Here is a 22,369-nt window from a genome sequence, read left to right as displayed (position 1 = left end):
CTTGAAGAGCAGGCCAAGAAGAACACAATCCTACCAGAATGGTCCCTATCCGATGAACACAGGCCCTAAAAAACACTCAAGAAGGAAGTCCCCCTCTCCAAGCTGATAAGGAAAATGTACGGAGCTTTATGGAAATTGAGTCATGTGTTTGTTTGCTCATGAATAGGCAAACCTGTCTTGGCTCCTGTCTAAGGCCAAGAGAAGGAAAATGCAAGGCCACCAAAATGGTCCCAATCTGATGAATGTGTATCTCAACAAATGCTTCTGAAGGCAGCCTTCACCACCATAGTAAGAAGGATCAAAGCAGAGGCTTGAGCAGCTTGGAAAGAGAAACTTTTTAAAAAAATCTCATAAGGCTAGCTGGGTCGCAGTAGGGTGTCATTTTAAAAAGTGGGTCCCAGTAATAAAATGTTTGGGAACCACTGCTCTAAAGCACTGAATAAATGCTAAGTATGGACCATCTTGACTGTTTTTAGCAGGCGTTTCACTAAAGCACAATCTTAACTGCGCCCTGAGCTAGCACACGTCCTTTGCTCGTGGTCTTCTGAGGTAGCCTACTTCTAAAACAAGGAGGTTGCACATGCCCATCATGGCTTGTAACATGGGCTTTTCTTCCAGAAATCTGTCCAATCCCCTTTTAAAGACATCTAGGCAAGGCACCATCACCACATCCCATGGCAAGGAGTTCCACAGATTAATGACACAGTACACAGTGCGTAAAGAAATATTTCCTTTTGTTCTAACTCTAGCAACGCTCAATTTTAGTGAATGTTCCCTGGTACTGGTATTGTGTGAGAGGGAAAAGAATATCCCTCTATCCACTCCATCCTGCACACTTCATAAGTATATCAGCCATTTAGAACCATTGTGCCATGGATGGTCTGCAGGTGTGCCGCAGGAGTTTGGGGGAGGGTCATTTATTAGTAGGGCCATTGGTGGATATGAGCTCCCCTGCCAACATCATGGTGTGCCTTGCCAATTGTCAAAAAACTGTTGGAGTGCCTTGACAATTTTAGTTCCTTGTCAGCAACTGTTACCCTGCACATGCCCGATCTCATCTGATCTTGGAAGCTAAGCAGGGTCAGGCCTGGTTAATACTTGGATGGGAGACCGCCTGGGAATACTGGGTGCTGTAGGCTTATACCATAGTCTTTCAAGACTGAAGGTTGCCAATCAACCAATGTGCTGCAAGATGAAAAAAGCTGAAATTAACTGTGCTCTTGTAAGGGCGGATCATTGTTCAGGCAAGGATTTAAAATCAGTGGAAGTATTTGTCATGCTAATGAACATTCTGTCCAATATAGCTTTCACAGTCACATCACAAACCAGGTTGAGGTAAGTGCTGCACTGTGAGCAACATAGACACAGAAAACTCTGGTAACTTTGCAGCTAAAGACTTTTTCACTGTCAAGCAATCTTTCTCTTTCCTGGAGAACTTTTCCCCAGTTCAAAGATCTTTTGTACAGCCTTTTTTGTTGCTGTTGAAAGGGTATGATACAACTGCACTGTAACTGAGTCCAGAGAAAGGCATAACATTGGAATGTGTAGTCACAGCCATTCCTCCAGATCAATACTGTTACTGTAGTCCCAGCTGAGCCTAGAAATCTTGATAGCCGAGCAAATGTAACAAAGGCACGTACAGGAGGAGTCTTGCTTCAGGGATGTGAACCTTGCTTCCATAATAAATGGCTTTAGAAAGATTTTATATTCCAGGAAAGGTTTGCTCTAGTGATGAAGAGAGACAATGCTATGCCCTGAACAATTATTTGTTTTAAAAGAAGAATAAGTTTACATTATGTGTAATGCTGCAGGATTGAAGAGGTAGCCTTGAAATCCTCCCCACTTATTTTTAAGAGGAACACAGAGTATTCATCCTTTATAGAAGAAAAAAACAACTTCTTTTTAAACTACTGAAAGCTGCTCTGGGAGCAGAATGGAGGCATGCTAGTGATGTTACAGCTGCTAGCCAATAAGTGCTCACTGCCATGGTAACACAATCTTCATATACATTTCCCTTTCAAAGGGCGAATTGGCTTTTCCCTGGTTAATTTTCAATACATTTGGCTACTGTGATTTTTGGTTTGTTTCTTTCTTTTCATCATGGACACCACTCCATGCATAATCTTGAGAACAGAGAATGTAATGACATACATATATTTGAAATAAATAAACCTGAACACCCACCAAGAACATGCAGATATTTTTTCAGAGCTGGTTTCAGAAAAGCAAAAATGTATGCATGTTTTAAGAACAACAATTGGTGCTATTAAAGTGCCTTCACCTTTTAAAATGTGACATCTATGAGAAAAGCCAGAAGTAAAACTACATAGGGAAGAAGATTTGTTGTGGGACGACAACTGGGCAATTCATTATATCCAGGAAACCATAGCATTTCACAATTCCAAGCTCAACTGTTTATTCGATCTATGATCTAAAGTCACTACACATGAGTCATGGGGCCATATGCATCTGTGACATCCTCACCACTGCAGTTCCCACTTCCAGCTGCTTTTCGCAGTGAACAGCAGATTACCTCTCTTCGGGAGCAGGAGCTTCTGGAGGGCAGAGGTGAGACCTCAAGGAAAGATCCAGCTGTGTGCATAAGAAAGTGCTTCATGGGAACACTGCCAGAGTCAATGAATCTGATAATATTGTAAATTGTGTTTCACTAGCAAAACACCCATCATTATTCTGGGAAGGCTTCTGTATGGTAGGACCCCTTGGAGGGATTTGACACATCCACTCTTTCTTCCCCCTCTCCATGCCCCCTAGATGGAACTCATATCAGTGAACGCTGAACCGACTCAGAATTGTGACAAAAACATTCCCAATCAAAAGTGCAATGCTTTTTCTCACAGAAGTTAATGGCAAATCATTCACTTATATGGGAGAAACTGATGTGATGGATGGATCAAACACTAGCATAAGGGCCAATCTTGTTCCTTGCCCTACTGATCTCTGGTGACCCCAGCATGAAAATCAAACCTGACCCTCTGCATAGCCCTATCCTAGGTTCTGGTTTTTTGCTCACACTAGAGCAGCCATTTTCAACCACTGTGCCATGGCACACTGGTGTGCCGCGAGTGTGCCATGGCACACAGGTGTGGCACAGGAATTTGAGGGAAGGTCATTTTTTGTAGGGCCAATAGGGATGTGAAGCCCCCACTGGCAGCATGGTGTGCCTTGGCAATTATCAAAAACCTGATGTTGTGCCTTGCCAATTTTAGTGCCTTGTCAATGTGCTATCAAATGAAAAAGTTTGAAAATCGCTGCACTAGAGTGTGACAGAGTGTTGGGAATGCATGTACTCAGGTGTATGAGGGTGTGCTTGCACGAGTATCTGAGGCCAGGGCAGATGTGTAGACACTGATGTGAAAATTAGCATTTCCCATGGAATAACTACAATTGGATGCAAAAACCACATGTTTTCCTTACTTATAAGTGTTTTCCCATGGAGTAAGCCAAATAAATACCTTTTTCACTTTTGTTCTCCTGGGAGTTGTTGCAGAACAAATCAGGAGATCAGTAAGTTCAAGGAGACTCTCAATTACCTCCAGGGCAGAGACATTACAGCATGGGGTGTGAGCATGGAAAGGACAATAGCCAGCCTACACATGCCCGATCTCGTCTGATCTTGGAAGCTAAGCAGGGTCAGGCCTGGTTAGTACTTGGATGGGAGACCACCTGGGAATACTGGGTGCTGTAGGCTTATACCATAGTCTTTCAAGACCGAAGGTTGCCAACCAGCCAGGAGTGAAAGCTTGAGGAATTCTCACAGCAAATGTCCCAGGACATTATAATACTGGTTAGAGCTGTGGAGGGCAGTCAATGCCTTCATGGAGGGGCAGGCCACTATGACAAGACTTACTTGTTCAGATATGAGCCTCCACAATCTGGGGGGGGGGGGGGAGAAGCACTAGGACATCACAATAATGAAGGACCGCATTATCCCACTTTTGACAACCTGTTTGCCAGCACTTGGGTTTTGTGCTTATTGGTTAAGAGCTATTGTTGAAATTGTCTGATGTTAACATAGCAAAGATGCACCTATTTGGTATGCATTTGTAAACAGTTGTTATTGCATTGGAACACAATATTCATTTTGTGCGCATTTGTCCTTACACTGGAACACAGTGAACGCTCCATCTCAGATTTATATTAAAATGTTCATTAAGTGGCAGCGCATGCGAAGAGGTGGCTGGAGAGAGCTGTGTGCCGGGTTGCAGGGGGCATCCAAGAGGCTGCCCCAAGATGGCAGCAGGGGTGACTGTGGCTACAGTCATGATTTGGCTAGCGCTGGCTGCAGCTGCCTGCAAGAGAAGCATGTTTATTGGCATGATGATACATACGAATTTACAAAGTTATATATAAATATATAAACATTCAAAGTTGGTGTGAACAGACAGACACACATGCATGCACACAAAGTTCAGTAAAAGAAAATATTCACTGTCTGAGCTTCTTCCTTGGCTATTATTATTATTATTATTATTATTATTACTAATTTCATGTCTTGACTATTACTGAAAATACTTTTGTCATTGGAGGGATGCCAAAATGTATGGGCTCCAGATACCAAATGACCTTGGTATGCCACTGTTAAGCGGTAATATGGCAGTGGCTGTATTTTAAAAGGTTCGCCTGTTCCAAACAACCCATCTCTTCAGCCGAGCCACCAATTAAGCTACAGAGCGTGCCTGTTATCTTTTTGGCAGGATTCGTGCAAATCTAGCAATGCTGCCCACCTTGCCTGTCAGCCCACTGGCTCCCTTCCCTAGTTCCATTCAGGCTGCCCTGGGTGAACCGAAATCAATTGGCTTGGGGAGAAGCCTGCCGTCTTGCTCAGAGAACAGAACGTGGGAAAATCACTCCCCTAGTAAAGTTGGAGCAGGCAATCGTGTACAGTGCCTGTGGCTGGTACGCTTGTTGTTCAACAGATTCACCAAACCGAAGCTGGGCTATAGTAGTGATTTTCCACCTACTGACACACCAGTAACTGGGGAGCACATTATCCATTTGGGTATTATTTCATTGCCCAATGATATATTTTAAGGTATTTTGTTTATGTTGATGTTGAACATAAACATGATGTTTGAAAAAATTCATTTTTCAAATCTTTAACACTTGGAATGTGAATTTTTCTCCACTTTCCCCCTTTTGCACATGTTTCCCCATTCCCCCTTCAGGTCCCAGAACATGAAGTATGATGAAAAACATAATAGCGCACTTGGCCTGCTGCCATTCAGCCAAAATGCATTGCGCAGTTGGCACACTCCCAGTGATTTAATAACATGGTGTTGCCTGCAGGTTCTCTTCTCTAGTTCCAACAGGAGAAGGTCATCCTGGTTGACCAGCAATCAACTGGCAGGCACTGCTTATCAATGTATTGAGAACTTCCCTGCTCAGAAGCATACCAAGGGTGAGGCAGGGGCAGTCCGCCCCAGGCTTCAAGTATACCTGGGGTGTCAAATCCACCACTGAGTGGCTTGTAGACCTGGTCTCCCCCGGGGATCTTGAGGTGGGAGCCAGGTCTATGTGTTGCTTGAGCAGCTGCCTGAAGCCACAGGTAGACCTGGGCTCCACGTCAAGATCCCCTAGTGGAGGCCAGGTCCACTGGCAGCTCAAACCAAATGGTAGACTTGGCCTCCACTAAGGAATATCAAGGTGAAGGCCAGGCCTACATGTGTCTTCAAATGGCCTACCCCAGGTGTCCCCTAGACACTACTGGGGAACAGAACCAAATTATTTGAAAAAGGTTTCCGCTAGTAGGGAACCCTACTTTCTTTGTTGAAAAGCAGAACTAAACAACAAGGGGAAAAAACTTCCCCGTGAAATTTGGAGTGGTTAATCATAGAGAATGCCTGAACTAGGATGCGTTCTGTCCTCAGAAGGGCAAACCCTCAGGGGGAAACTCCCATCCCTTTTGGCAAGCAAATGCTTCTGAGATAAGTGCAGACACAAGAAGCCTGATAGAGGATGATTGACAGCATCAGATGAGGGACTAGAACAGACTTATGTTCAGAGAATCCCTCAGATTGGGTAGGATGACTAGATGTCCCCTTTTTTAGCCTCACGCCCTGGAAAAAAATCCTCCTTTTCTGCCCTGCAGGCAGCGCATAGCATTCTTGTAACTAACAAATGACGTAATAATTTATATGTAGTTTTATATATAATAGTAAGTAATCTAGTGTTTAAATTAACCACACAAAATCAATATAAAAATGTTTTTAGCTTTTATTTTGTCATGTCCTGCATTTTTCTTGAATGGCCTACATTTTGGGGTGCTTTGTCCTCTTTTGCAGTTATGATATCTGGTCAGCCTGAGATTGGGTGAATACGTAGTTGCATTCATAAATGTGTTTTGTGTATCTGGGGCAGGACTGAGAGAGAGAGAGAGAGAACAAAATAAAGTCAATTCTGCCCAACGTTGCATATATGCAACAGGGATCAAATGTGTACACCTGTGGGCTAGGAAAAAATGAGTTAAAGGTAAAGGAAGCATAATTATCTCATCTTATATAAACAAATGGGAGGATAAAAGACAACTGCCAGGGAATTTCAGATCTGTAGCCCTAACCCACAGAATTGTTGTACCTAGGCTAGATCACATGTGTGGGAAATTGCTCTTGCTTTTCCATGTAGTTTCTCCTCCCAAATCTGGCACTTTTACATCTGATAAGAGTAGGTGCACTTTTGTTAACTGTTCACACCTGCATTTTTCATTTGCCACATCTGGATGCACCCAAATGTATGCAAAATTACTGGCTGCCAGGATGACTCACACTTCACACGCCAAAATATCCTTCTGCCTCAAATGCTGAGATTGCTTCTGAGAAATACAAGTCATTTTCATGTTTAACAGCTTGAATACTTCCATAGAAAACACCTGCTTAGCCTTGCTTGTTTTCTGGAAAATAGCTTTGCATGTTTCCAAAAGTGTTCTATGACGAGATAATGGATGTGAAAAAAGAGAGATATCACTACTCCCAAACTATGTCTTAAGCAGGATTTGAACTGAGATCTCCCACATTTCCTAAATGAATAAAGTACAGCAGGTTAGGGCGCAATCTTAACCCCTTATGTCAGTGCTTTCCAGCACTGACATAAGGGCAATGCAGCTCTGAGGATGGCATCATCATCATCATCATCATCATAAAACAGGACAAAAGTCAGGCATCCCAGGTCCTTGGGAAGGACTCAATGTTTGGATAAAACAAACCAGTCAGTAACATTTGCTTGACCTTGTGAATATCTCACAATAACTAATCCTTGCACATTGAATCAGGAAAGGACAGGCTTGCAGCGGCAATTCTACTGTTCATTTTTAATTATTTTTTAAATGAAACTGAATAAGTAGTTCCGGCTCTGTACAACACAGAAGCATTGAACTAGTTACAGACCATTTCTCATACATTCCAAACACATGTTCCTTAAACAGTTGGACAACACAAGGGAAGGGCTGGAAGAACAATACAAGGGTTGTCTTGTTAATTTCTTTTTTTTTTAATAGCACTGAATGTGCTCTTCAGCACCTCAATAGCACGCCAGGGGACGTACAAAGCCATCATATTATATTAAACATTAGAAGCTCATACATGAGAGTGAGAGTTTGTCTCAGTAATGGTATGGGCACTCTGAGAGGCACGCAGCTATGACTTCTCCAAAAGACTCCTGAGAATTACAGAGAGGTTGCTAAGGGCAGCTCTCCAATGATGATAGAGAGGCCCGGCTGCCCTCATAAACTTGGGAGATGTCGGACTGACAGCCCAATTCAGCATTTATTGGACCACTGGCTACGGTCGTCAACCCTCCAGGAATGCACATGTGAACAATATTTTTACCATCAAATCTTTTTACTGTTAGTTTCCCAGTTTGAGAAGAAAGAAAACTATAGGAACCCTAACTATTACTTGCAGTGGGTGGTCTCAAAAAGCTAATTTTAATACATTTTGGGAAGTTTATGCAAAAAGCATCAGCTTGAGAGAAATTTGCTTTTCCCACCTATGTCCAGAGTCCACCTTACATTTTAATTTATATGCTCATCTAGTCCATGGTTAAAATGCTAAAATGCTTTTTCTTTTCCCCCATCTCCATGCAAATCCCTCAGCTTATGTGCAAGCGAGGAAAAATGCTTTAATATTCTGAGATCTGCGTTTGTGAACAGATGTTTGAATTACCATCCTGCAGCAATAATTGCGAGACGGTGGTTGGGGGATAGAGCAATATGGACTAAAGGACATCCATGTTGTCATGATGTCTTTTAAATGTTAATTGTCTGTTTAGAGTAGCTAATTTACAAACAAGCAGCAATCACAGTCTCTTAATATTCTGCAGGAACCTCAATGTTTCCTCAATGTCTCAAATGTTTCACATAGCTCCTTAAAGTAAAGGCTTTGTACCATCAAGGGAGAGAAAACCTAAGTCAGTCTATACTTTTTTTCTCTGCTTAAATTCTGTCCAATTCTGAGCCTCATCTAGGAGCAGCAGTAAACAAGACACCTGCCTGTGGTACCAAAATTCCAGATGAGGAGCTTGCCGCAGCCATTTTGAGGGAGCACTACTCTTTCTGTCCTAGTGATAAAACACACCAAGGTCACTTAGCAACTTGTTGGCAAGGGAGCAGGAGGTGGTGGAAATACTCTTCGCATTCCAGGGAATGCAGCCTTCTGATCTCATCAATTGTCCAAGCCATGGACACAGTTCTAAAAAGAAGGAAATAAAGAAGTGACAAGCCCTTAAAAATATTACATGAACTCTTAAACATTTAATGTGCTGTTGTTATGCTCCAACAATGGTGATAGCCTCTAGTTTACATGCTTTGAAAAAGATTGGATAACTGAGATGATGAGTCTATCAGTTATTAATCATGATACCGATACAGAAACAGTAGTACAACAATGAACACCAGTTGCCTGGGAGTGGGGGGGGGGGGTGCCAAGTGTGATGGGCAGGCTATTGCCTTCATGCCCTGCTTGTGAAGTTCCCAGTTGGCCACTGTGGGAAATGGGATGCTGGACTAGATAGGTCTTTGCCCTGATCTTTACATGCTTTTGTTCTCAGAGAAGTGAAGAAAAGATATATCAGAACAGCTAGGAAAAGAAAAAATACAGCCTTCTCACTACTACAGTCAATCAGAATCCTTTATTGGCATATATAACACATACAAGACAAGAAAAGTGCAACAACATAGACCTATTCACAGCCAAACTACTTGAAACATGATCCATGACGACATTTTGGTACAGCACCCACTTATATGGATTTATTCAAAATTTTGGAGTTGGCACTTGGCATCATTATGTTTAAAATGATGTTAAGGATCATATAGTGTAAAGTGCATGTTTTTGCCTTGGAGGCTGGCAGGACAGGTTGAATCTAAACTTTACATGGATTTTGGGAAGATTTGGGGGTTGGTTTGTGCTGCTGTAGCCAAATGCAGTTCACTACTGCCAGACAAATATTGGTGTCATGTTATTCCAAGGGAACTCATCTACAGGAGAAAGGTCAGATAGGTGGGGAAGGAGGGAACTGCAGGACTTTTGTTTCGGGGACAGGGGTAGAGAATTGGGAAAGAGTCAGGAGATACGGCAATTTCCAAAACAGGCTTGAGCCATCAAATCTGTCTGCATACATTTTATGATTATGGGGCATAGTAGGGGCAAATCATAAGACACGTAGTACAGTATTTCCTTTTGACTAAATAACCAGAAAGCAAATAATAAGAATTCTCCATGCATTGAGATTTTTTTACCAGCATGATCCTGTGCATGTTTACTCCCAGGAAAATGTGTATATATGATTGCAGCTTTAGTCTGTTTTAGAATTTCAAGGAGATGAATCACCATTTTAAATACTAGAAGTTAGCTATATTCAGTTTGTGGTCAACCTGACCAACTGGCAAGCTGAGCCAGAGAGAGAAAAGACATTTCACAATTTCAAACAAACTGGGAAATGAAACTCATCTCAAGGCACAGTTAAAAGCTCTGGTTCATATGGAGATATCAATACAGCATCGCTTAATTATGAGTGATTTTGAGTGCTAGGATTGTACAATCATTGGGGGCAGGTTAACTCATTGGTGCTGCCAAAATGAGAACTCATTTAAGAGTTAGCGACCCTATTGCAGCTTGATGGAAATTAATCTCTCTCTCGGTATGGCTGAGGATACTGTCTGCCTGGGCAATTGTCCACTCTGGGAATTTTCCAGACAGCTGAGATGTTTTGTCCAGCAGTGAACACAGGCAGCTGTCTTATCTTGTTCTGAAAGCAATTTTGTGAAATCTCTGCTGTTGTTGATAAGCGGTATATAAATATTCTTCATCTTACTAACAATAATATTGGCCATTCTGAAAATCCTACATGGGAGATTGTGAGCACAATCCCATGTATGTCTACTCAGAAGTTAATCTTGTTGTATTCAATAGGTTTACACCCCAGAAAGTGTGCATACGTTTGCAGCCTATATCTTCTTCCACTCTGTCCAATTCAACTTCAATCTTCTCACTGAGAGCATATGGGACTGGTCCTGCCTTAAAATACATACTGTACTTTTGGCTGGTTCTCCTTTTGGATGCCTGCCTTAATCCTCATCAAGGTACCCAACTGTTCCTGAAAGTCTTACAGGGTGGCCATCCACCTTCCTTTCCTGCTGGCATTTTCTTCATCTCCAAGTTACATATGTCATCTCAATCCAGATTGAGTTATTTCATGCAAGTTCTACCAACCAAGTCTGGCCTTTTTCCGTTTCTAAAAAGTGCTTTTATGCCCCTCTGTTGTCAATATTTTACAGTCACACACATTGGTCCTGTCACTGTGATACGTTTGCAGTTTCACCTCTTTGGCATCAAAGACAACCTATTTTATTCTGTTGATAAGTCTATTGTTGATGAGTTAGTCATTGTAACTGAAGTTACTGTATCTATTTTCATGCAAACAAACTGATTATTTAACTCTCTAATCCACTTTGTAGTGGACAATCTCCTCTGTCCAATCCAGAAGAAGATCTCCATTCATTTTGGAGCAGGAGTTCAAAACTAAGCACAGAGAAAGGCTGCACACTGTGGGGTACCCAGATTGTTGTTCCCCAACAAGGGTGACACAGTGTTTTGGCTTTAGCTTGCAGCTATGTTTAATGGCCGAAGGTGGTCAAGAAGTGCCTCCACTGTCAGGTGCATCAACAGATCTCAGCACTGACATTCCTTCGCTTTTAGAAGTGGTCAGGAAAACCATGGTTGTGTCTGCATCTAGACCAGGTTGGTCCAAGTTTTAATACTAAATGCCAAATTTTGAGACTAGTGTCCTGTCCCGTTCCCCCAAAGCATTGCACGTAACACTGAGAGAAGGATTTTTACTTTCATATCATTTTTATATTTAGTTGGTATGCTTTTTGCTGCTGTGCTCTTTGAAAGCATCATAAGGTAGAAGGCAGAAGATGGAAAATTGTTTCTGAACATGAAATACCTCATGTGTATAAAGGAAAATCTGTTGAGAAAATTAAAATTGTATGCTATAAGGGCCAAATGAATGTCTGATTCCCTATGACTCATGTCTGCAGACAAAATTGGGTGACCATCTAGGAAAAACCAATTCTGAGGACTGCATCTCTAATAAAATTATTTCAATTAATCTGTGGAGTCATACAAATTATGCTTTCAGAATTTCATTTTTGTGTTATCTTTTTTTAATAGATGAAGTTACTGTCCTCAGCATAGCTGCTTTCTGCATGAATCTAATGATCTGAGTGATGCAAACAGAATAGCTGAAAATTGACTGGCTGAGTTCTTAGCTGAGATGGTATTAATCTTGTTTTTCATTTCTGTGCTTTTGAAGGTTAACTTTGCAGTGCAGCCAGTTTTATGTATAGCATCTACTGCGCACAAATAAGCACTCATGCACAATGATAAAAAGGTGTTCCAGTTTTGTTGGACCACTGAGGTTGGAACTATTACCCCAGCACCTGCCAAACAACAACATGAGACTGAGGCTTCGATTTAACGGACCACTCTTATTAATTTACAACAAAACTCTGCAGCAGAGCTAACTGATGGGCAACTCTAAAATGCCTTCCACATGTGATGTACTAAGAAAAGAAAACGGTCCTAGCCGTCTATGTCCCCCATTTTAGTTGGGTGTCCACCCGACTCCAGGCATCACTCCCTGAGTTGCTGAGCCCACCTTTCCTTGCCACTTCCAAAGGGTCAAGACAGTGGAACTGCCAGGTGAACCCTGCCAGTTCAATCAGTGGGGCTTGACAGCTAGTCTCTTCAAGCTAGTCAGGCACCATTGGAGTGGTTCTGGCTTATCCCTCAGACCTTGCTGCCTCAGTTTAGACACCGAGATACAGCTTTGCCTATCCCACACCCCACACCTGATGCCAAGTAACCAAATAACTAGACATCATCAACCTAAACTTGAAAGCAGGCCTCATGTTCTAATTAAAGATGGGTCTTAAGTTTGAAAATTATAGGTGCAGGCTATTATTTTTACTTATTCCTAATTGCTGTAATTTGCTTTGGTAATCTCATAAAAAACAGGGCAGAAATGATGTTGTAAAAAAAAAGTACACTTCACTTGACAGTGACCAAACACACATCTGGTATATCGCTAAGATTCTTTACATCTGATATTGTATACAAAGTGAAAACAAACTGCATAGGGAAACCTTGGAAGATGAAAGAATACATGCAGTTTTCTGCGGAACGAATTTTATCTTCCTCTTTAGAGTCTGAATTTGTAAGTACAGTACTCATTTATAAGCAGATCGGGTAGGCATATGACACGTATCCTTTGGCAAAATGCAAGCATTGCCAGGGTTGGGGAAATAACAAAAGACTTTTTGATCCTTTTCACTTGCCTTAAACACTATACTTTCATCAGTGTGGAAAAAGAAGACCCCTATTGGGTAAATCTCTGCTATTTCCAAACTTACTTTTGGAATCCATGGCAATTTGTCTTCTGTGTTTGAGCTCTGCAGGAATGATGGTCTGTGGAAATGCTTAAAAATGGACATTATACCCCTGGGAGCTGTAGAAACAGACTCAAATCCCAGCTTCTAGAAGCTCCACATTTCATTATCTGAATGTGTCATGCAGATTGAACAGAATAGCGCATTATTCTGGTTGTAACATTAATCCAGTGGGCAAAATTTCATGTTTTGCTTAGAACTGAAGTGGCAGAAACAGAAAAGGAAAGTCAGGATAGGAGATAAAAGTTATGGAAAACCAAGACATCTATATGCTTTGGCAGTGGTTATCAAACTTTTAGCACTGGGACCCACTTTTTAGAATGAGACTCTGTCAGGACCCACCGGAATGTCATGACCAGGCGTGACATCATCAACAGGAAAACTTTTAGCAATCTTAGGTTGCAATCCTACCCTCACTTACCTAGAAGTAAGTCCTATTTACTATCATTGGTAGAAGCATATACATAGTAACTTGTTAAAAGTACAGAGCTGTAACATTTCCCCAGATATAGTCACATTCCATTGTAGCATCAAGTCTAATATATTAAAGATAAAATATTGAAATGAATGGGGACCCACCTGAAATTGGCTTGCAAACCACCTAGTGGGTCCAAATCCGCAGTTTGAGAAACACTTATCTTTGGAAAGGCTCAGATCTTTTTAAGGCTGCAGTCTTACCTCACCTCCTTGAATGTAAGCGCCACTGAAAATCAGTGGAGGAACTTGTCTCAGAGAATGATTATGGTCCTTGGCCAAGGGTTCCCTTAGTAGACAGTATGCTTGCTAATAGCCTATAATGATCTGCAGATGGGAGATAATTGTTTGGAAATAGTTTGAGATCTCTCGAGTACTTCAAAGGAGAGCAATCAGTCCTTGGAGAAGGCAAGCACACTCATCAAAGAGGAGGGGGCTAATGCAAAGAGAACACCAGTGATCTGGGAGTTATTGGAAACCTTACAGATTCAGGATTTTTCTTTGTGAAGTTATTGTGGAATAATGTCTCAGCTTTCTTGAGACATCCACTCACACATTGGTGGAAGCACGTATTAGAAAAATAAGCATACATTTCCAGTGCTCTCTTCATCAAAGGAAGTCAAAACCCAGAACTTCTCACCCCTTGAGGAAGTAAGGAGCACACGACAGTACTTCTGGTTAGGCTCAGGGGCATAAGGAGCCTCACCACAACTCAGATTCAAACCTTTTGGGTATAGAGCCTGCAAGCTTTTAAGGGATAGGTATTTTGAAAATAGATGCAATCAACTTTTTTTTTGCTTTGCTCTCTTATACAAGTGATTTCAGTTGTCAAAAGAACACGTTTGCCTGCTAACAAATATTACAGCTGGCTAAAATTAGAACCACGTTTGCTGTCCAACACATACAGAGGAAGGAAATATCAAATGATATAATATTATTGTCTTGGTCAGCCACTCAGCAACAGCAGGTCTCTACCTAAACACCTTAACAAAGAGGATCAGAGTCAGAACAAGCCAAGAGAGCTTTTGGAACACCTGCACTTACACTGGCTGACAGGACATCAGATAAAGCCCAGGTCACACACACTTCTCTTGCAGAAGGTTAAAAACCAAAACACACCAAGAAAAAGAGTCTTTTTGAGTAGTGCTAACTTCAACTAGTGGAGACATACTGGAGACCTTTGGAATAGGTTGTTCTAGCTCCTTATCTCCCATAACACATTGCAGCAGAAGATAATGAGAGAGAACACACTAAAGCAACTACCATGGGCTATAGGGTACAATAAGGCTTCCAAAAGTCTGCCAGGCTTCTGGTTGTATAGAAGTGCCTTTGGTCTAATGCCTTTCCCTACCTCTAGGCTCTTCTGTTGTTGCTTCTGCTGTTTTTACATTTCCAGCTACTGGATATAAAATGCCAACTCCTGGTTTCTTTTCCCATGGTGGAAAATATTTCATAGCCCAGACATGCCTGCAACGTATTCATCTTGGAACTTACTTGTTTGGTGGGGGAAGGCTTCCACATTTGGGTCTTCTTTGGGCCCTGCACTGTTTGTTTCAGGAGCAGTTTGGAACATCCACTTATTTTTTTGAACTACCAATTGAAATTTTTTCTTTAAATCAGAAAAAAACTAACTTAGTTTTACCATCTTAAGTAGACTTACTGCCCCAGAATACACCGTCATCTCAGGGAGCACAGGTAAAAAAAACAATGACTGTTAAAAAAAAAAATGACTGTTCCTATACTGGCAGTCACCTTTCCCCCCCTCCATACACTGGTGGTAATTTTTTTACCCACATTACCATTTTACAATGCTGCATTCAGGGCAGCGTGGGTATTCAAGATGCCTGTCAGAAAGTGGCTAAACATTGCAGCTCCTGCAATGTGTCAACAATGTGCCACATTGCCACAGCATATAGGAAAAACAAGTTTTTAAAAGGCTCCATTTTTAAGATTCCCCCCAAAAATGATTGAACAACAAATGGGGTTGTGAAAACAAAACCCATTCATTCATGCTCATGCTCATTATGGAACAACCACAACCAAATCAAATGGACACTTTTCCATTCATTCCTGAAACAGACCTACACCCTGTTTCACAGATGCAGTCAGCTATTGTCTTCATCCTTCTACTGCTATTTATTTAGCATTTAACATTTTGCAAACTGCTCATTTTAATTATCCTGAAACAGAATTTTCCTCATTTTATAGATGGCGGGTATGGCCTACCGTCAAACTACATGAGTCTGTGGCAGAGACAGGACCTAGAACCACACCTGCCTCAGGCCAAAATGCATCACCTTCTGCATTAGGCCATCCTGGCTTTTTCAGTACAGTCAGGTTTTTCAGTACCCAGATATGGATCAATCTCAGCTATTGTGCAGGAGCAAAAAAAATTTAAAAAGCTCTCATTTCTATAGGACACCCTGTAGCAGAACAGGTCAGTAGTGTAGCTATAAAATTATGCTCCCCCCATTTTTTGTTTTTGAATAAAAAATCAACCATCTTCCTCCACCCCCAGCACCATACCTGCTTGCACCCCAAGCCCCCTGGTTGTCCCCCAAGTCCCCAGAACAAGGAGAACAAGAAGTCAGAGACTACAATTTCCACTTCTCCCCATGCAAAGAGTACCTTTTTCTGACACTTTTTACAAGAGGTGCAAGCAGTGATCAAGGGGAGGGATGGTGTCCAATTGTGTGGGTAGGCAGACAGCCAGACTATTGCCCCCAGCTCAATATAGTTGCTACCCCTGCACTCCCTCTAGCTACTCCACCACAACAGGTACCTTATTTTTAGCTCAGTGACTGAAGGATACTTGCAAAGAATACAGTTCTTGTTAACTTTTTTATTTTTATAATCAGCTTCTACTATACTGCTTTTAAAATAAATGTCTTACTAGTTGGGAGGTGTATGGGCCCTAAAGCGGAATGGGAAGTAGCACGGGGTAGGCTATGGGAAGTTCCCACTTCCCATCTGAACTAGCTTAAGGATCCATACAGCTCCCTTACTTAGCTTGGGGGGGGGGATTTTTTTCCCAGAACAATGATTAGGATATAGCACCACCTTCTGGCTTTGTTTAAACGCACCAAATAGACAGAAACCTGATTTTAAAAAGCAGCCAAAGGCTGTTTTTTATCTAATGTTCCAAGCCAATCGCCCTCCTGATCCAAGGCAACAACAACAAAAAAGCTTATTTTTCTTCTATGTGTCACTTTTCAAATTGTTGACAGACAAAAGTTGAAACAGTCAGCTGCTCAACAGTTCCAAAAATAAAACACAGATTCAAGGAAAAGGATGCTTTATTATACAACAGCAGGGTCTACAGCTATGGGAATATGAAGACATTACAGGGACCACATAATACAGTATAGTCTGTTGGTTACAGACCTTATAACCCTGTAAGGCAAGTATCATCCCCCTATTGCAGCTGGAGAACTGAAGGTACAATTGTGGCTTTGGATAAGCCATTCCCAGTAAGTTTCAAACTGAAATGCATTTTGACAGCCCAATCCTATGCCTATCTACCCAGGTCCCATTACAGTCAATGGGGCTTACTCTCCTGTAAGTGTGGACAGGATTGCAGATTCAAGCTAGGAAGTCTCACTTCACAACTCAGTTTCTTAGCCACTATGCTACACCAGCTCATCAAGTCAAATTATGCAAATCATAAGGCAGAAGGGATTTGTTTAAGTTGTGTGTCCATTTCATTTTATTATGCCATAGATAGCTTTCGCAAAAGCAGCCTCAAGTGCAACAAATACAGCTCAAGGTAATCTGATAGCATAAGTTCTTCCAAGCAACTCCTTTCCTAAATCCCCAGGAAAGAAAATCTCAGCAGGAAACAGTCATTCCCTCCCACACCCCATGCCCAGGAGCACAATCAGCCTCTAGCACTATTCAGATTATGTTGAATTGTCATCTTCTAGTGCGGGGGGGGGGGAGCAAACCCCAGCCCATTTGCAGTCCACAGGGGGCCCCAATCCAGCCCACAGGGAGCCCCCAGTTTCCAATAAACCTCTGGCCCATCAGAGACTGCCAGTCGTGACCACCAGATGTGAGCTGCAGGACAGGTTAGAGCAAGACCTTTTATAGTTTCCATGTTTTCTGCTTTTCACAGGGTGTTATTTTAATTCACCCCCTTCCCCATTGCCTCTGAACAACTTATGGCTCCATGAGTTTCTGGTTTGGTCAGCTTGGTCTGTATGTTTTCACTGTGCAAGAGGTGGGTGGCAAACAGTTCATAGTTCTCATGTGGTTCTACATGCCTGTATTATAGTTCTCATGTGTAGTATAAATAAGCTCAGTAAAATTCAGTGAAATAAGTTCTCTAATGTATTCATTTATGTAAAATTATTCAAATTTGGAATGTAAATTTTTTTCCCAGCTCCCGACACAGTATCAGAGAGATGATGTGGCCCTCCTGCCAAAATGTTTGCCCAACTCTGTTCTTGTGGAACCTTTCAGCAACAGAGAAAGGAGATTTGCAGAAAGTAAAACACGGGTGCAATCCCAACCAACTTTCCAGTACTGAGATAAGGGCAATGCAGCTCCTAGGTAGGGGAACAAACATTCCCTTAGTTCAGCAGCTTTCGAACTACCCGGGAGTTCAAACCCGGCAAAGAAGGAAGGCCCATAGCCAGGGAGACAGACCAGGGACAGACTGCACTTGCTCCCAGTGTGGAAGGGATTCTCACTCCCGGATTGGCCTTTTCAACCACACTAGACGCTGTGCCAGAACCACCTTTCAGAGCGCGATACCATAGTCTTTCGAGACTGAAGGTTGCCAATACAATACAAAAATATTCCAAATAGGATATGGATTATCAATAGCAAGGCTTTTGTACAGTGTACGAATGCCTGAAAGCTTCCTAGAGAAAACAGTTGCGGAAACAGGAAGTGAATGATTAGGACACAATGCCCAACCATGAAAAGCAATTTGGCAATTGCTCCAGTTCTCCAATATTACTACTAATTTTCTGATCAACTCAGACAACATCACTTCACTTTTTCCACCAAAAACAGAACCTGCAATTTTGCATCTTGCCATTCAGGTCACCTTTTTGGACATCAGTACATATGCAGGTTCTGTTCCAACATGTGAGTCAGACAGCCTGTTGCTCATGCACAGAGAACAGGAGTCAGCAACACAAGAAGCAGCAGAAGGTGGTCATGTATACCACCTCTTACTCTAGAAAAGGAACTGAAGAAATATTGTGTTTTCATGATAGCTAAGAATCAACACAGTTGACATTTTTGCAGTTTGTTCATGCTAACATATTAGTTTAAATGCACAGTGGGTGAAGTTCTCTTCCTTCTACTCTATCCCATTGTTTTCTATGCATGTTTGGGTAAATTTAATTCTGCTACACTGCTGCACCTGAAGTGTTTTTACCTTGTCATTAAATACCTTTCCTAGAGAGTAGGCAAATTAATCCAAGCTCAAAGTGGTGGGCAAGGTACAACAAGGGTTGTCATCTTCCTTAAGAAATCTCCTTGTAAGTTGTATGTCCCAACAGCTCCATATCAAACGTTGTAGTGCTTGTGACATATCAGAACTGCTCCAGTATTGGTTAGCTTGATCACTGTGAATGAGTCATCAGAACCTTGAAAGATGTATGCTTTCTCCTTTTTTATCATCATGCTCCAAAGTATAAATGGAAACAGGGCTTTTTTTGTAATGGAACAAAACCCTCCTCCTGGCCCCCACCTTTTTCCCCCTCCTGGCCCCCGCCTTTTTTCCTCCCTGCGCCACCCAGCACTACTGGCTAAAGAGGGATTCGAACCTCCAACCTTGTGCTCCACAGCCCAGCACTCTCTCCATTGGGCTATAGGAAAACCTGGAGTTACAGTGTTCAGAACTAATATATAAGGTCCTGAGCCCAGCTGGTGGCCATCAGCACCTCAAGTATTAGTTCAAACACTTTGAGCCTAAGACTTCCAATGGCTCAGTTACTAAAGTGCTGGTCTGTGAAGCCAAAGGTTGGGGGTTCAAATCCCCATAAGGAATAATTTTTTTAGGTGGGGAGGTAAATAAATAAAAGATTACACACAAGATTTAAGATTAAACTTGTTCTTGTAAGTGGGTTCCTGCACCTTTTTTTTTTTTTTTTTTACAAAAAAAGCACTGCCCCTGCCTCACCGCACTCAGCTCTCCCCTGAGCCCAGCCCGCCTTTCCTCTCCCCGCACTCTGCTTCCCCACGCTCAGCTACCAAGCCGGTGAGGGCGTGGGGACATGTGCTGAGGAGGAGGAGGAGGACGACGACGACAACGGACAGCCAGCCAGGGAGACGGGTTGCAGCACCCAGGTACTGGCTTGGCAAGAGGGGGGGGGAAGGAAGCTGGCTGGTGCAGCCCCTGCACCTGAGACAGCCTAGGCATGTCTACTGAGAAGTAAGTCCCCTTGTGTTCAATGGAGCTTACTCCCAGGAAAATGTGGATGGGATTGCAGCCCAAGCCTAGGCAGGTCTACTCAGAAGCAAGTAATACATTCATTTTTATAGTTATTAATATAAGGCTTGGCTGATCTAAATTAATTAAGCAAAAATTACTAATAATTTAGTAGCTTTGTAATGTCATCAACAGATTTAGGTTTTTAACTATAAATGGGGAAGCTTAAGTGTCCTTGCTGCATTATAACAACACTTAGGAAATATGTATTCCTCTGTGCAGTAGGTCAGATCATTGTTGTCTATTAATTTTTGGATTTTTTAGACTATATTTAATAATCACTATTATTATAATGGGGAATGGGGACATAGTACACAGGGGAAAGGGGGGAACCACAAAAGATGGGTTAATGAATTGATTAAGTTATGAAGTTATGAATCAAAAATCATGTGGTCACACACCCTCTATTGGTTCAAGACATTGAAACATGATTGGTGCAAAAAAAAAAATCTGATCAGATAACAATGAATGCGCAATATAAGCACACAAGGGGGGAGCAGAAGAATAAACACAAAAGATGAGTTGTAAAATAAATTATATAATACTGGAATATAATCTATTTTACAACTCATCTTTTGTGTTTATTCTTCTGCTCCCCCCTTGTGTGCTTATATTGCGCATTCATTGTTATCTGATCAGATTTTTTTTTTTTGCACCAATCATGTTTCAATGTCTTGAGCCAATAGAGGGTATGTGACCACATGATTTTTGATCCATAACTTGTTTATTAATCAATTAACCCATCTTTTGTGCCCCCTCTCCCCTGTGTGCCAGTTTGATTTGGGTTCAAACAAATCTGTAGAGTGATGTAATGTAATCATTTTTTATATTTTGCCTTCATCAATTGTTTTAACCAATATTTATTAAATGTTTTAAAAGTTTTATTTTTTGGGTTGTTACATATTTGCAAATACATGCAACAAGCCGTGATATAATCCTTGGTGTGTGCTCCAGAGGTGGTCCGTCTCTTTTTGTTCTCTCTCTTGAAGATCTCCCCTCATTTTCTAGTTCTTAAGTAGTTGGGGAATGGGGATTTAAAGAGAGAGAAATGAATGAATGAATGAATGAATGAAAGAATGAATAAATAAATAGATAGATTTAAATAAAAAATATTTATATATTTATATATACATATTTATATATATAATGTTAAATAAAATATTTTATTTTAAATAAATTTAAAAATAAATAAATAAAAGATTAACAAGTCGTGAGTTCCTGCACCTTTTTTTTTTTTTTTTACAAAAAAAGCACTGAATGGAAACTTAAAATTGTCTTAGATCCAGGACACCTTGACAAAGTGATGTTAATGACTGAATGGTCACCTTAAATAGACAATTAATGCATGCATAAGAAATATTTCCAGTTTGAAATTTAAAGAATGAGAGATGGCATTTGGGAGCTGTACATTGGCTGGTGATGAAGTGCTTTTGGACGTAGAACTAAAAAGCTTTCTGGGGATTTTCCACCTGCTATAAGAGTACCTGTATGCGTCTACACTGCTCTGCCAGTCTATTTTTCATAAACAAAATTTAAAAATACCATGCTCTTTCATCCAACTAAATGGAAATCTTGTAGTCTTGCCCTGGAACATCACATCATTTGAAAAAGTGGAGCATGTATCTATATAAAAAGCTTAGCAAGAGCTTTGCTATACTGAAAATATAGCCATTTATATACACTGACTTGTAGTAGCTTGTTGGACAACATTTCTGCAATGGCAAAGTTCAAAATGGCCACTGTAATTAGCTTGATGAATAGAGGGGAAAGGCAAGCAGCAAGTTAGTGAAAAAATCCTTTAAGCACATATAGCATACAGAGCCATTTTTAAATCAAAAAAGGAGAACACAACTGGTAATTTCTTGTTTACACTTCCCAAAAACAGCAAATCTTTCCTCAGGGGCACGTTAAACATTATCTTTTTAATAAAAGATGTTATGTTCTGAGCATCCTCTATTAAAATAGAAAATATCAATTTTAGAAAAATCTTGATGTTAAGATTTAGATAGCTTTTACATTTTGAAAGACAAAAAGACTGCAAATTCTAAAATCAGCACTCAGTATCAGTATACCATTGATTTCCAATGGCACAGTATCTGCTTGCTACAATGACATATACTGACGAGAGGTACATCCAGATGATCAACCTTCCTGAATGACAGCAAAATGCTAAAAGATTGTACCATTCTTGAACCTAAGATTTCCTGGCAAGATACAATATCGGGGCTGATGCATCAATAACACGATGTGGCTTTGTTGAGCAACAGATTACAAGGAGCAGTGAACAAACTCTACATACTTTCCTCACCAAATCTGCTGCCACCTCCCTCCAGTCCTCCATGAACAAACAACTCTGATCTGCTTTCCACTCACTAAGCAAATTAGAAGGCAGCAATCGAGCCCCCTTCCTTGCACAGTCCTTTTGAAGAGAAAGCACAGGACAAGCTGGGAGCACTGTCAGTGCATTCACCACTTAAGAACATAAG

General features: G+C 41.3%; 1 pseudogene; it reads left to right on the top strand.

The window, feature by feature from the left end:
- Window positions 1–1,022: 1,022 nt before the first annotated feature.
- On the top strand, window positions 1,023–1,139 carry LOC136646196 (5S ribosomal RNA; annotated as a pseudogene).
- The last annotated feature ends 21,230 nt before the right edge of the window (window positions 1,140–22,369 follow it).

Source organism: Tiliqua scincoides, chromosome 3 (genome assembly GCF_035046505.1).
Source record: "Tiliqua scincoides isolate rTilSci1 chromosome 3, rTilSci1.hap2, whole genome shotgun sequence".
In the NCBI taxonomy this organism is placed as follows: domain Eukaryota; kingdom Metazoa; phylum Chordata; class Lepidosauria; order Squamata; family Scincidae; genus Tiliqua; species Tiliqua scincoides.
The sequence above is the reverse complement of the archived record's forward strand: the minus strand, read 5'-3'. Positions and strand labels throughout refer to the sequence as shown.